This window comes from Poecile atricapillus, chromosome 4, assembly GCF_030490865.1.
Source record: "Poecile atricapillus isolate bPoeAtr1 chromosome 4, bPoeAtr1.hap1, whole genome shotgun sequence".
In the NCBI taxonomy this organism is placed as follows: Eukaryota; Metazoa; Chordata; class Aves; order Passeriformes; family Paridae; genus Poecile; species Poecile atricapillus.
The window spans coordinates 69135871-69149410 of record NC_081252.1 but is presented as its reverse complement, the minus strand read 5'-3'; the positions used below and the strand labels follow the sequence as shown (position 1 = coordinate 69149410).

The 13540-nt window shown below is 42.4% G+C and overlaps 1 protein-coding gene across 8 annotated transcripts in view; it reads right to left on the bottom strand.

Moving 5' to 3' along the window:
- Positions 1 to 12778, bottom strand: part of FAM53A (family with sequence similarity 53 member A) — a 69014-nt gene extending 56236 nt beyond the window's left edge. The window contains exon 1 of one of the 8 annotated variants that reach the window (XM_058837883.1): positions 12708 to 12778. The gene's annotated coding sequence lies outside the window, so the exon portion shown is untranslated. Of the gene's footprint in view, positions 1 to 4121; positions 4143 to 4980; positions 5003 to 6264; positions 6298 to 6351; positions 6417 to 6654; positions 6677 to 9076; positions 9121 to 12707 lie in introns of those variants that run through there. The other 7 variants (XM_058837884.1, XM_058837885.1, XM_058837882.1 and 4 more) reach the window with 7 other exon arrangements.
- Positions 12779 to 13540: the final 762 nt, after the last annotated feature.

Here is a 13540-nt window from a genome sequence, read left to right as displayed (position 1 = left end):
TTTGCTCTAATTATAAACTAAATGAGCTAACAGTCATTATTTCAAGACTACACTACTCAAACCAAGAGCTATTGCCTGTTTAAGCAATTCAGAACAAAACCTAGTGGGCAATCACCACTTTTTTACTGTAGCTTTCAGTGTATATTGCTAAAAGCTCAGGTCCTACACAAATTACTTTGACCTCCACATACTGCTTTTATAAATATGCTATTTAAAACCAATGGAAGTATTTACTTCCTAGAATAAGCCTCCAGTAAGATACAAAATTCAGACTTAAATACTAATCTATACTGATAATATTAGTGTCTGGAGAAATCCACCAGACTTTCACTAAAGCAAGTGATCCAGACTGTACAAGACCCATGAGGTTGTTTTTTTTTTATTCTAAGGCTTGAAGAATGAAAAAAATAGATCAACTGGCCCTACTACCAAGATATTTGCTTCACTCTACCACTTAGAAAAGCAAGGGAAAAAAAAAGAAAATTAATGAGTAGTGTCACCTGCTTTCTCCTAGTGTTTGCCCTTAAAACTGAGAAGTAAAACAGGCACATATGCATACTTTAAAAATACCCAGGGCTGAAAAAAAATAGTACTGACCCTTAATTTGTACAGCAGTGACAACAATGATTACCCCACGCACATCCTGCTTCCCTATGATAGAATGGAATAATACCAGCACTGAAGTACTCTTCTATTACCAAAGCCTATGGGCTCGGAGCTGAGGGATTATACAAATCTCTTCCATACATCCTGCTCCCAAAACACACACAGCTAATAAACCTCCTCCTGTTTGCCTTCAGGTTCATTCTGAGGAGTTTCAGACATCTGGTTGGCTTGTTGAAAATAAAAAGCCCATCTACTAGGTTTGTTTTCATGATCCCAAGTGTGAAATGTTCTTGCTGGAGGCCTCAGGCCAGGTGAAAAACACTTATGTTAAGATGCTACTTCATGGCATTTCAGGGATCTAATGAGCTATATAATCTGCACACAGCAAAGTCTCCCTTCATTAGCTTGCATACAACTATGGAAATTAAAAATGAGGAACCTATGGTAGTCCAAATATTTTTCAGTAAATAGTACAGCTGGTGAACTGCAGATACTACTAAATTTAGAACTCAAGTTCTGAGCAGTATTCTGTAAATATCCGTACATCTCAATGCTTACAGCAACATGAAGCACATTTCACCAAGCCTCACTGTACTTATTTTTCATACTATGAGTAATATTTCTCTCATGACGAACTATTACACCCAATTTCACAGTTTAAGAAAAGTGTGTCTTTGTCTCAAAATTGGAACTCTCCAGAAGATCACTGTACAACTATACTGAATGAGCATATGGGTGTGTGTACCCTTTACTTTAGCAGCTCACAAGTACACTGTTTACATATGTTCACGTAAAACTTTAAAGCATAAAGAAAGCAAATTACAGGAAGAGTTTACACAGCAGTAAAATTCTATGCAGGCTTGCATAAAGTAGTTAAAGCTTGCTGCTACATTATCTTTGTGTTAAGAGCATGGAAATGCATTGAACAGATATGAAATATGGTGCATAGCTGACAACCAAGTTCCATCTCATGGCCCAAACTTGTTCTCTATCGTGGCTCACCATCCGCAATTTGCCACTGAAGAAACCCTAGCTCATGTGGCAGGAGATGCCACCTCAACAGGTGGCACATGAAGATCCCAAGCTCTACAACACCCATCTAGTTACCAGAGCCATTAGAATCCAGAAAAATAAAACCCAAGTACCAAACAGCTTTCAAATAGCAAAAATTTTCTTTTAAATAAAGAGGTCTTGGTATCACACTACAAATAACAAAACTGAGTGGTTGTTTGAAGAGTTCCTTGTTGTTGCTCTTTACTTTGCTAAACTATGGTTCCTATCAACTTAATAGCTGGTTTCCAACTTCTGTTTTGCACATACCACAAGCTTTTGAATGGTGAAGTCTCTGAAGGGATCTGCACTACAAATAATCTGCTCTACATGCGAGCTCTCAGTCCACAAATGATCCAAGTATGAGCAGACCACAAATTAAAGCCCATTAAAATAATGGAATGAAATACAAAGACAAAGGCAGTACACATCAATACTGTGTGTGCTTTCAGCATTCAATTCAGACATTACTTCAAGTGTCACTGGGGACATCCCTCTTGCCAGACCTATTAAAGGTACTTCAATAAAAATTAGTTGAGCTATGCAGCTCTTACTAGTTCACTGGACTATTTGAAAAGCCAGATAACTACTTTGTTTCTATGCAGTCAGCCTTGAGCAGCACACTGAACAGCTGGATTCAGGAAATGCTGCGTTAGAGGTCAAGACACAAACCAAGGGGCACACATTGCAGTAGGCTTTAGAAAAAAAATTGTAACAATTACATCAACTAATGAAATTTTATGAGACAAAGTTACACTATGGCAAAGAAGCAAAAAAAAGTGAACTATTTTAGCTACATTAGTTTGATTGTTTTTTCTTAAAATACTGGAAGATCACCTTTGCTTGATGGAAAAGCTCAGTATCTTCTGTGTACTACCTGAACATCACCTGAATTTTGTTTTAGCACAAAAACGCCAGGAGAAAAAAAAAATGAGTGTCGAGAAAGGCCTTCACTTCTAATCCTTCCTGACTAGGACAGAAATTTATCAGCTTTGAGCAGCAGCAGGTAAGTCACTTGGCAAGTCTAGCAATATTCCCAGACAGCAGCTGTGCAAAGGAGGACAGGACCAAGAGTATTTGGAAGGGAAATGGGACCTCCCACTTGGGCAGTTACCTTTACAGATAACAGTATTCTGACAAGATCAACTTTGGTAACCAATCTGAAGAACAAAAAAGTAAAGATTTATCTCATGAAGTTAACAGTAAGGGAGATGTGGTCTTTCAAATGATCTTTCAATGCTGACAAAAAGTGTACTCCATCTAAGCTTCCTCTAAAGTAAGCCTCTGAAATTACATCTGGGTTCCTGGCATCTTCACACATGCAAAGGTTAAGCATTAACATTATAATCTGCATAAAGCAGTAGCATCTTTTCTGCTGAAGATCTGAAACAAATGACTGTGTTAGGGGAAGTCACTGACTGAGCACCTGGACTCAAGAAGTACTGAAGTGATAAACAAGCTTCTGACAGCTGCAGCCTTTTCTGCAGGTGCAACAGGCATTTACTTCATTGCAGTTTGGCTCAGCTCAACAGCTGGTTTAGAGCTCAGAAATAGGTTTGGTATTATTTTATCAGCTTGTGCTCCAGTGAGAAAAGGACAAAGGGAAAGTTCCTCCAAACTAGTTCTAAAGCTTAAGACTGTATATTTAACAGGACTATGAAGTTTAATCTCGAGGACACATGGCATTTTGCAGTCAACTATGTTACTAAAATTGGAGTATCACACTTTATACAGAAAAACCTGCCACAAGCATGAACACACCTTGAAAGAACTTTTCTGAACGTAGCTCCCCCATAATCCTTCTTAAGGTCTGTAATATATATAAACAACTATTAACCTAAAGTACACTCAGCACAAATTTCACCATCTACATTGCTTTTAAATTCCCAACACCAGGTGATGCTGCCTTACTGTTCTGGTAGCATTTTTTGGGTTCAGAGTGGTCACTGAGGTAATCCCATCTAACAAACATTCAATATCTTTAGCAAAGGACCATCAGACTTTGTAAACCTCTGCTCAACTTAACACTGCAGCAGGATTTCAAAGCATATCTGTCCATCTCCTTAGGAATGGAAAGAATGGTTGGAAGATTAATTATTCCAGCTTGCAGCCAGGCACAATAAAACTTAAGTACACTCAAATATATCTGTGTGATGAGAATAAACTGCTACACATGCAGGGACTGTAAATAAGGCAATGATAAGAGCAAGTCTAAGGGAATTACTGAATGGCAGAGAGGTATAGAAAATTTAGAGGAAGAGGTGCTGGAGGAAAAAAAAAAAAAACCAAACAAATAGCACTTACAGAACTGTGTCAAACCCCAACAGAGACAGGGCTCACAGAAATCCATTTCTATGCAGCACAGGATTCATTATGTGCATTGAGTTCAATGGGGGGAGATAATATGAGAACTAAGATTTCAAACAGAGAAAATTGCGCCTATAGAGATGTCAAAAAATACTTACAAAAACAAATCCAAGAAAAATACTCTAAAGAAAAGCTGTTCCAAGTAGAGCTTATCCTTCGACAGATGGCTTGCAATGAAAGAGCAATTTCATCTCAAGAATGGACAGCTTCAAAGATCTCTAACTACAGATGACTTCAGTCACTCTGTAGCACCTGGAATTATTTGCAAGGTACTAGATTTAGGCTGTTATGTGATATATTTAAATACAGACAGAAACAGAAGGTGGCTGGGGCTTTCTTAAAACAAAACAACCAAACAAAAACGGGTCTGGACATCAGTTTGAAGTTAGGCCTGTCTTCGTTCTATGCCAGCATTAAGAGAAAGATCAAAATTAATGCAACCAGTCTCCAATTCCCCCATATTTAAGTAGAATCTCCGGGAAGAGTGGGAACCTTTTGCGAGCACTAGAGGTGTGCAGCACCCAGCTGGTTCACTGGGACATCAGTGTAACACGGTTTAGGGACAGGGAGGAGCCTGTGAGCTCACACACCTAAATTTTACAGACTTGTGCTGCTGGGAGGTAAGCAAAGGCAGTCCTTGGGGAACAATCACAGCCAAAGAGCAGTTGCCAGTGGTGCGTGGGAGACACATGGAGCAGGAACCCAGCTCAGTTCCATTTCTGTGCTTCCCGTGATCTGCTGCAGGCAGAGGAGGCTTGTTATATGTAGGAGAACAGCAGGAAGGACTGCAAGACAGCCTTAAAATCCTGCATAACTTTGACAAGTTGGAAAAGTGTTCTGCAAGTAATAGGATACAAGTGAGTTCTGAAAGGCACACTCAGGCAGGATTAAATGAACAAACAGGAAGGCAAGTTCTTCAGAAGAAAGCTGTGAGCTAGGTGGGATCAACAGGCTGACCTTGAAATGAGTGCTAAGCTGGTGTAAAAAAGTCCAGTGCATGGGGATGCATAAACAGGAATATCAGCTCCAGGGTACATGAAGCCATTTTTTCACTCCACTCAGCACAAAGTCTCAGTTGCAGTTCAAACTTGGGTTCTGAGCACCACACTTGAAGACCAATATGAACTAACTTGAGATAAAAACAGGAACAATCAGAGCTGAAGAAAACATGACCTCTCAGGAAGACCTGAATACACCAGTTTTATTTAGGACAAAAGTATCACAAGGGTGGAGGGCAAGACACAAGGAAACAAGAACATTGCAAAAAACAGTTCAAATACTTTTGAGAGATTACTTACTAAAGGGGAAGGAATAGCTGTCCCTTATGTCCAGGGAATTAGGCAATAAGCTTGACCCATAGTAAGAAAGATGTCTGACTTCATATTCAGAACAAGTTTTAATACTGAGGACAGCAAAGCACTGGACTAAGTAGAAAGAAGAGCTACTCAGGCTTCTGTTATGAATCACATTAGATGTGTAATATCAGTATGGGGCAGGAGACTCACAACCAGCCTACACCTTTCACAGCCCTACTTTTTTTTTAATGACAAATTCAGTTTCAAACCCATGATTTTGCTTATCCTCCTACAATGTTCGTTGAGTTTCAATGAACTAGAACTTATTTTTCTGATTTTTTTAAATTAAAACTTCAGGATTTGCATAATCAGGTTATTTTATTATTACCAAAAAAAGAGTCACACCTGCCCTACACTTTCTTCGCACAGAAATAAAACCCCTCCAATCCCCTCCTGTGGCAGCATGAAAGTTTCAGCAATATTGCAGTATCCTGCTGCATCTTTCTTCTGACCAAGAGATGCCAGAAGCCTATTACTTCAGAAAGACAGGCGTGCTTTGCCTTCCAACAACCCAGCAGGGTGATGTAATGGCTTTCACTGATGTGGTGTCAAGGCACTGTCACACAAACATGTGCCTGCACCTTTTACACCCACTGCCTCAGGCTGGGTTAGGACTTCCTGAGGATGGAAAACGCTGCAAGCAGCAGCCAAATACTCCAAAACAAAAATTAAGATATGCAGCATTTTACAGATGGGGAGTTGAAGCAAAGAGCGTCAGTTACAGCCAGAGCTCACATTTAAACTGCAAAATCACAAGCCATTAAAGCACAGAGGAATTAACTCTTAAGAGCTCAAGCATAAAATAAGGCACCTAAAAAGCGTAAAACAAGACAAAGTACTATCCTTTTTCATCCTCTGTAATAGTTTAGTACTACAAGTATCATACCTATCCAGGTACCTTCCCACTTTATTAAATGACATTCCTCTGATTTGTGAAGCATGAAAACAGAAGAGCAGCAGCAGTCCACCTTACCCTCCTGCAGTTCAGCAATCTCTTATCCAAATATTGAACCAGAAAGGTCTGGTCAGGATGGGGTGCTAATGGAAGAAAAGGATGAAGTCATTAGGCACATATGTGATATGAGCCAAGCTCAAGGGGAAGCTCATGCATCCTGAGAAGGGAACAGGCCAAGTACCAGGCTGGCACTGGAACATGCTGGCTCATGTTCCAATACCAGCACAACCTCCAAACCAGCAACACCCCTGCTGTCTCTTAACCTTTGGTAGCCTCTTACAACAGGCAGCAGCACTTCAGTTGAGCCTCCAAGTTACTCACACTTCTCAAATTCATAAAGGTTCAACTCTGTTGTTTCATTTCATCACTTTTAAGAAATGAAAAGATGAAGTGTTGGGTACTTGTTCCTTTCCTCCTTCCCCCTACAAGAAATACATGCTGTACTTTAGTCAATTCATGCAAGTAGTTCTTGAATGCTGTTTTCACTACCCCTCTCTCCTCTCATTTACTAAATACTGCATCAAATTACACTCTGAAGCACAACAGTAGTCTTGAGCCATGCTCACACACCACTACCCTCCATTCCAACAGATAGCAATGAATTATTTGCCACTACTATCACACTGGGATAATTGGACAAAGAGGTTCCTTTTTTTTTTTAAACTAGGATGGCAATTTTAACTGTCAGTTCATCAAAAACACAGTACAAACATACAAATAGGTCTCAGGAATCTAAACAGAGACCAGCACTTAAAAAAAAAAACAATAAAACACACCCTCAAACAGTCCTTAGATCAGAAGTTTCTGACATTATGAAAAGATAACATGATACAAAAAACACCTGTGACCTCAATGGCCATTCACATCTTGACTAAGAAATGCTGAGCTGCAGAAGGCAGAACCCCATATCCAGACCTATCATCCTGCCTCAGCTATGTTCTCTCAATTCTGTTTCATAACCTACATCACACCTAAGGCTCCAAACTTTAACCTCTTCCATATTCTGCATACTACTTTTGGACAGTGGAAGCTGATAAGGCCACAGGGTTTGACAGAGCCAAATGACACACAGCTTTTGTCACTTGCCCCCTTCCTTAAACATGATAAGCTTTCATCCCTCTAAAACCAAAGGAGGTCAGATCAACAGAAACCTTGAAGGAAGGCAGAGAAGTGCATTTTAACTCTCCCTGCTTTCCCAAACTAAAGGGAAAAGAACCCTTAAAAGAAGAATTTTCATTCTAAACAAACTTTTGATGGTAGAATAAAGAACAAAAATATCATACAGTATCTAGTAGTAACTGTATGAGGTGAATACTTTACCAAAATCTAAAGCCACAATTAAGAAGGTGAAACATAACACATATGCACAGCACTGAAGGAATGATTTAAAGCCACTGACATCAACACAAGCTGTGCAGAACAAAAATTAAACATGCTGCAATAATATTCTGAACTGCCCAATTAGGTTAAAAAATACATTTACCCTACAAATTAAAAAACCTCCCAAACCCCTGGAAGGCATTAATGCTGTTCACAATGTTATTTGTGATGCAAATTAGGGACTTAAAGTTAATATAACACCAACAGAAGTTTCTATTATTCCTATTAATGGCTCAAGGGGAGGTGACAGTAGAAGAAAAGCCACAGCCTTGTTATATGAGGTCTTATTAGGACAGTACACATTTTCCTTAATTTTTAATACCTTCATTTTAATGTAGAACTGGGCAAGTTAAAAATGTCATCTTTCATAACCCAAAAAAACTCTAGTGAATTAACAAATAAAGAGAAAGTTGGTTGCCAAGGTTGGCTGGATGAGGGGAGTCTTAAGGAGAAACAGGTAATCCTTTAAAAAAATGGAATTCAGATCCTGTCTTCCAGTATCATATATCTCAGGCTAAAGCACAAAAGTAAAGGTATAGACAGTTGTGCTGCAGTTATTTCTTCAACTATTTCCTGTACCAGCTGGGTGTTCCAATTTTGAAGCTCAGCTAATGCAGAAACAGCTTTCTTGCAGCTCAAATGCCCTCCCCACAATGACGTGTAGGTCTTGGTACACAGCGTCAGTTTTGCAAATGACACTTCTAATGAAAGCTCCAGGCAAAATACAGTTTGATTTCACACCCTTGGCTCTATCTGCACAGACAGACCCAGACACACTGAAGAGCAGTTGCCATCACTGGCACTGGATGTCCCAAGCTCTGGGCCTGATCACTGACAATTCCCCCCAATGCTTTCCTACAGTTTAATTCTCACAGGAACTTAAAGCAATGATGTCATTTCATGTTCAGAGCAATGATGTGAACATCAGGTGATCAGAACCCTTGATCTCACTGTTAACACCCAATATGCAAAACTGCATTCTACCAAAATACACTCAAGTTCAAACAGAAGAAAGCCAATTATATTAGTTTTGTTTTCATAACTCATTAAATATCCTAATTGAAACACTTCATATTACCTTAAAGCATAATATTCAACGCTTGCTTAAAAAAACAGTGCTGTCAGTAAACTGAGAGCCATAACCCAGATAATGTATTTAGTAACAACCCTGCCTACTTCCTCCCCTCAACCTAAAAATTAGCAGAAACATGGCCTTCAGAAGTTATTTACACCCACAGCAAAGCATTAGCAGTTAGCTGAGCAGCTTCTTGCCAGCTTGCTAATGATATTATTCCCTGTAACAACCAAAAAAGCCAAAACAGCACCACATGTAGCAAGGGCTATGTTAATAGTTGACAGTTACCTTGATTCCAGGTTTCTCTATATTTAACAGTACCAAAATATCCAACTGGATCATAAAAAAATTGTAGAGCAGCCTAGAAAAGAGTTAAAAATATGACACACACTTTTTATTTTAAAAGGCCTCCTCTTGAGTGAGAAGAAAATCCTTAAAGAAAACTATTTTCTGAAAATATGACTGTCTCAATTGCCCTAACAGAGTGTTTACAGTTAAGAGAAACCAACAAAGTGGAGGTTGTTGTGTTTTTTTTTTTTAAAGACCACTGGATTGCAGTACTTCAGTGCTAAGATCTTAAGGACACAGACTTCACAACAACCAAAAAGCACATTGTCCATGTAAAGAGCTCCCTCACAGGTGTACAGAATCAAGAGATTAAAATTTACCTACCAAGAAAGTATCAGACACTGCACTGACTTCAAGTACCTGTATTTCTAGCCATGAACTTCTTTCCCAGAATTGAACAGGGCTTCCTTGTGCTGATTAACCCTTCCTTCAGGAGGGCTCATAAAGCCCTCCACAGGTTTTTGTGAGTAGTTTCAGACCCCCCAGTAAGGTTATAACTTAAAACATCTAAAGTAAAAGTTGCAAATAATTCCACAGTGGACAGAAATCTATTGCTTTTTGAAATAGAGTACCTGCAAGATTGTTCTTACGTGACTACCAGATCTCAAGAATGCAGTAATCAAAGTCCAAGAAGTTTATTTCACAACAATAAAAATTACAGTTGAAAGCAAACAAAGTTTTGTCTAAAAAAGCAAGCACAGAACTTGTGAGCTTGCAGGGGAGAGAGAAGCTCCCTGTTGCCAAAATACAAAATTTCTGTTTATATTATGACCATCAACATACACAAAAAGAAATGTAAATCATAACATAAATACTAATATTTTCCACTAAAGGCTTAAGGAGACTTCTTATTAGTTTTTAAGACAGCTCAAAGCAGAACCACAGAGGACAAATTTTTAGAACAAAACTCAAAGCCAGCATCAAAAAAAGTGGAGGAGCAAGGAAAGAATTGTGTTTGGAAAGTTTTAAGTACACCATGATTCTAAAGGGAATAATCTATCAAACCACAGGAGGTGACTAGAACTGCCATCATCACTGCTAACACAAAGGAATGTAGATTGGGGGGAGGCAACAGAGGAAGGGGGAGAAAGCACAGAGAAGGGAAAAGAAGGAACTAAAAAAAGGGAGCCACAGTAATGGCTACCAGACTCTCAAGGAATTCCTAAAGGAAAGAATAAATCCTTCAAGGTTTTGTTTTAAATAAAGCAATCCATGCAATAAATTGCAGTCTTCTCAGTACAGTCAGGCTTTCAGTCTATCTGCCCACCATATTTTCATAAATATAGTTTTACACCTCTACTAAACTTCCCAAGCTTAACACAATGGTTGCAAATATAAATATTTCTTCTTTCAGCCTCCTCATTCTTCTGAATCATACTACCCCGTAGAAAAACAGCTTTTTTGAAAGGAAGTAGGGAAGTTTAACCATCCTGAACTTAAAATATCCCTTTACAATTATTTAACCAACTTTAATTCCCCAGTTAAAAAGACAATAACTGTGGGTTACGCACTGGCAGGTAAAGGCCGCTAGAGGACTGCCAGATTACCACAGGAACATCCCAAAAGGGTATCATATCATCTTGGGGCTGATCTTGTAGATCACTATTTTGAGATTGTGTCTAATAGGCAGCATTTACTTCCTTATGAAGAAGAGAAGCATCTTGCTACTGATGCAAAAAAATAGGGCTTATTAAAAATAGCAGACACATTAACATGAAAAGTATTTCACAGAAATCCAAAATGAGTGAATAGTGAACCCATTTTCTAATTCAGAGTTCCACCAACTTATGTAGAGCTACTTAAAATGTATGCTTTAGTCTCCTGCCTCTAAGCACAATTCCTCCAGGCATTTTTGAAAGCTCAATAACTATAAGGATACAAGCTCTTTGGGCTTGAACAAGTACACTGCACCTCCAATAAAACCAGATCAAGTAACATGCTTCATCAGGAAAGTTTCTGCTATTCAGCAAACATTGTGCTCCACATTTCATAAGCCGGACTAGAAGCAAGCAGACCATTCACAATTAAAACACACCCAGAAACATTTGAGCTTGCCACAAGAGATACAAACTTACTGGTTCTTGCCAAAAACGGCAATTTTTTTCTGACAAAAATATTTGCTATCAGTCAGGCAAATGAACGGGAGGCAATGCAACAGTAAAGGCTGTAAGAGCTGTTCAGGAGCTAATTTTAATGTATGCACAGAGAACCAGAAAATGGGTTTGACCAACTGGCTCAACTCATCCCCAGGCAGAGGGCTTAGCGCCCACAGAATCACCCAGTCCCTCTCAACCCTGCAACCCCAAAGCTGAGGTGCTGCTCCAAAGCTTTTGGATGCTGGGATGGGGATATCCTTCCCTAAAGAGGAAAATGCCTGAACTTTTCCATCCCAACCCCAGGAATTCAGATCCCTGAACATCAATCTTGAGAAGCCTCTACAGCGGGTGGCTGCTCTATCTCATAGGACCTAAAACGACCTCCTGAAACAGCACCCAGAATTTCAACCACACATTTCTACCCAGCCTTCCTGCAGGCCAGAAGACATTTAATAAGCCAAATAACAAGAACAAAGCCATGTTATTGCCCTTAGAAAAGCTGGGATAACACAAAGAGCCCATTCACTCGCCCACTGAGCCCAACTAGTCCTTACACTTCAGGGCCATAAACTAGAAATCAACTTTCTATTGCTGAGGGGAAGGGAAAAGAAGAAAATAGCCACCGTTTCCACCCAGGAATCATTATGGAAGGCAGCTATTGTGGAAAAAAGGGCACCTCCACAGAGGTAACTCTATCCTTGTGCCAGACAGGGGGGAATCGCCTCAAAATCGCCGGGTACGTGCCTGCAGACATGTGTTTGCAGGGCAGCGGCACAAAGGAATGTCCGAGCCCCGCCGCGGCCGGGCACCTTCCCTTCCCCGCACGGCCGGGCCAGGCCAGGCCCCTGGGAGACACGGCAGCGCCGCGCAGCCGGCCCGGATCCCGCCCCAGCAGCGCCTATTAACGCTAATAACTTCATTTTTGGGGGTTATGGATTTTCTGCCTCCCGGCGGGGCGGCCGCCTCCAGCTCCCAGCGGGCGCACGGCTGCAGCGCCGGCGGTGCAGGGGGGAGCGCGGCCCGGGCCGAGCACGGACAATAACAACAAAATGCACAAGATCCACACCGCTTTACCTATCTGCCGAGGTAACCGGAGGGATGAGCAGCCTGCAGCCCTGCGGCAGCAGGAGGTGCCGCTGCGGGGAAGCGCAGCCTCGGGGTGACACCCCCGCCCCGCAGGGTCCCCCGGGCCGCGCTCGCTGCCCCGCCCGCCCGGAGCTGCGCCGTGCGTACGGCCCCTCCCGGGCTCCGCCAAGGGGTCCGAGGATGGCCGGGCCGCCTCCCCTCTACCCTGCACTGCCTGCGGGCCGACAGCGGGGCTGATGCCTGTCGGCTGCTGCTTGCAGAGGGCTGTTATTACCTGTCCGGCTGTTGCCTACACGGCTGTTACCTGTTAGCCGCACGACTGTTGTTACCTGCCGGCCACGCTCATTGCCCCCCCCACCCCGTGCCCTCCCCACAGCAGCCGCTGGTACCTGAGCGGCCGTGCCGCCTCCCCCGCGCGTATGGACCGGGCTGCTCAATGGCAACCGAACAAAACACCGCCGGCCACGCCCCCTCCACCGCCCGCCCGTGCCCATTGGCCGCGCCGCCCGCCGGCCGAACCTTGACCCGCTCTGCCATTGGCCTGCGGCGCGGTCCGGCCCCGCCCATAAAGGGGCGGGGGGCGGGCGCTACCCCGGTCGCGGCAGGGACGCGCAGCTGTGGTGCCGGGTGGGGTGGGGAGCGCGCGTTGGACTACAGCCCCCAGGAGGCCTTGCGGCGCCGCGCCGCTGTCATTGGCTGGGCAGCGCGCGTGCGGAGGGGCGAGGGGCGCGCGCAGGGGAATACGCGCTGCGCGCGCGAGGGTGATTACGTCATCGCATGCCCGGATGGAGCCGCAAGGGGGATGCGCACTCTCCTCCTCATCATCCTTTTCCTTCTCATCTTCTTCCTCTTCTTCCTTCTCTTCCTCTTCCTCTACTTCCGATTTCTCTTACCCCTCCTTTTGGGTCTTGGCACCCTTTCTGCCTGTGCTCATTTTGCTCCTGGCCCAGTTGTGGATTCTGGCGCATGGGAAATTGTAGTTCATCTGCTTCCACGATCCTTGTCCGTATCCTTGGCAGGGATTTGGCTCCATCCTTGTAATCAGTTTTTGTTCACAGAATTCCCCATTGAAAACAAGTTATCCCCTGGAGCGTTTCATTGCTAAATCCTATCCAAACTTTGAACTATTAATTTCATTTATTTTTTTATTTTAGATAAGAATGAAGTCATGATATTTGCCTGTCACAAGCAGGCCGAGGCGCGGCGGGACAGCCGAGGCTGC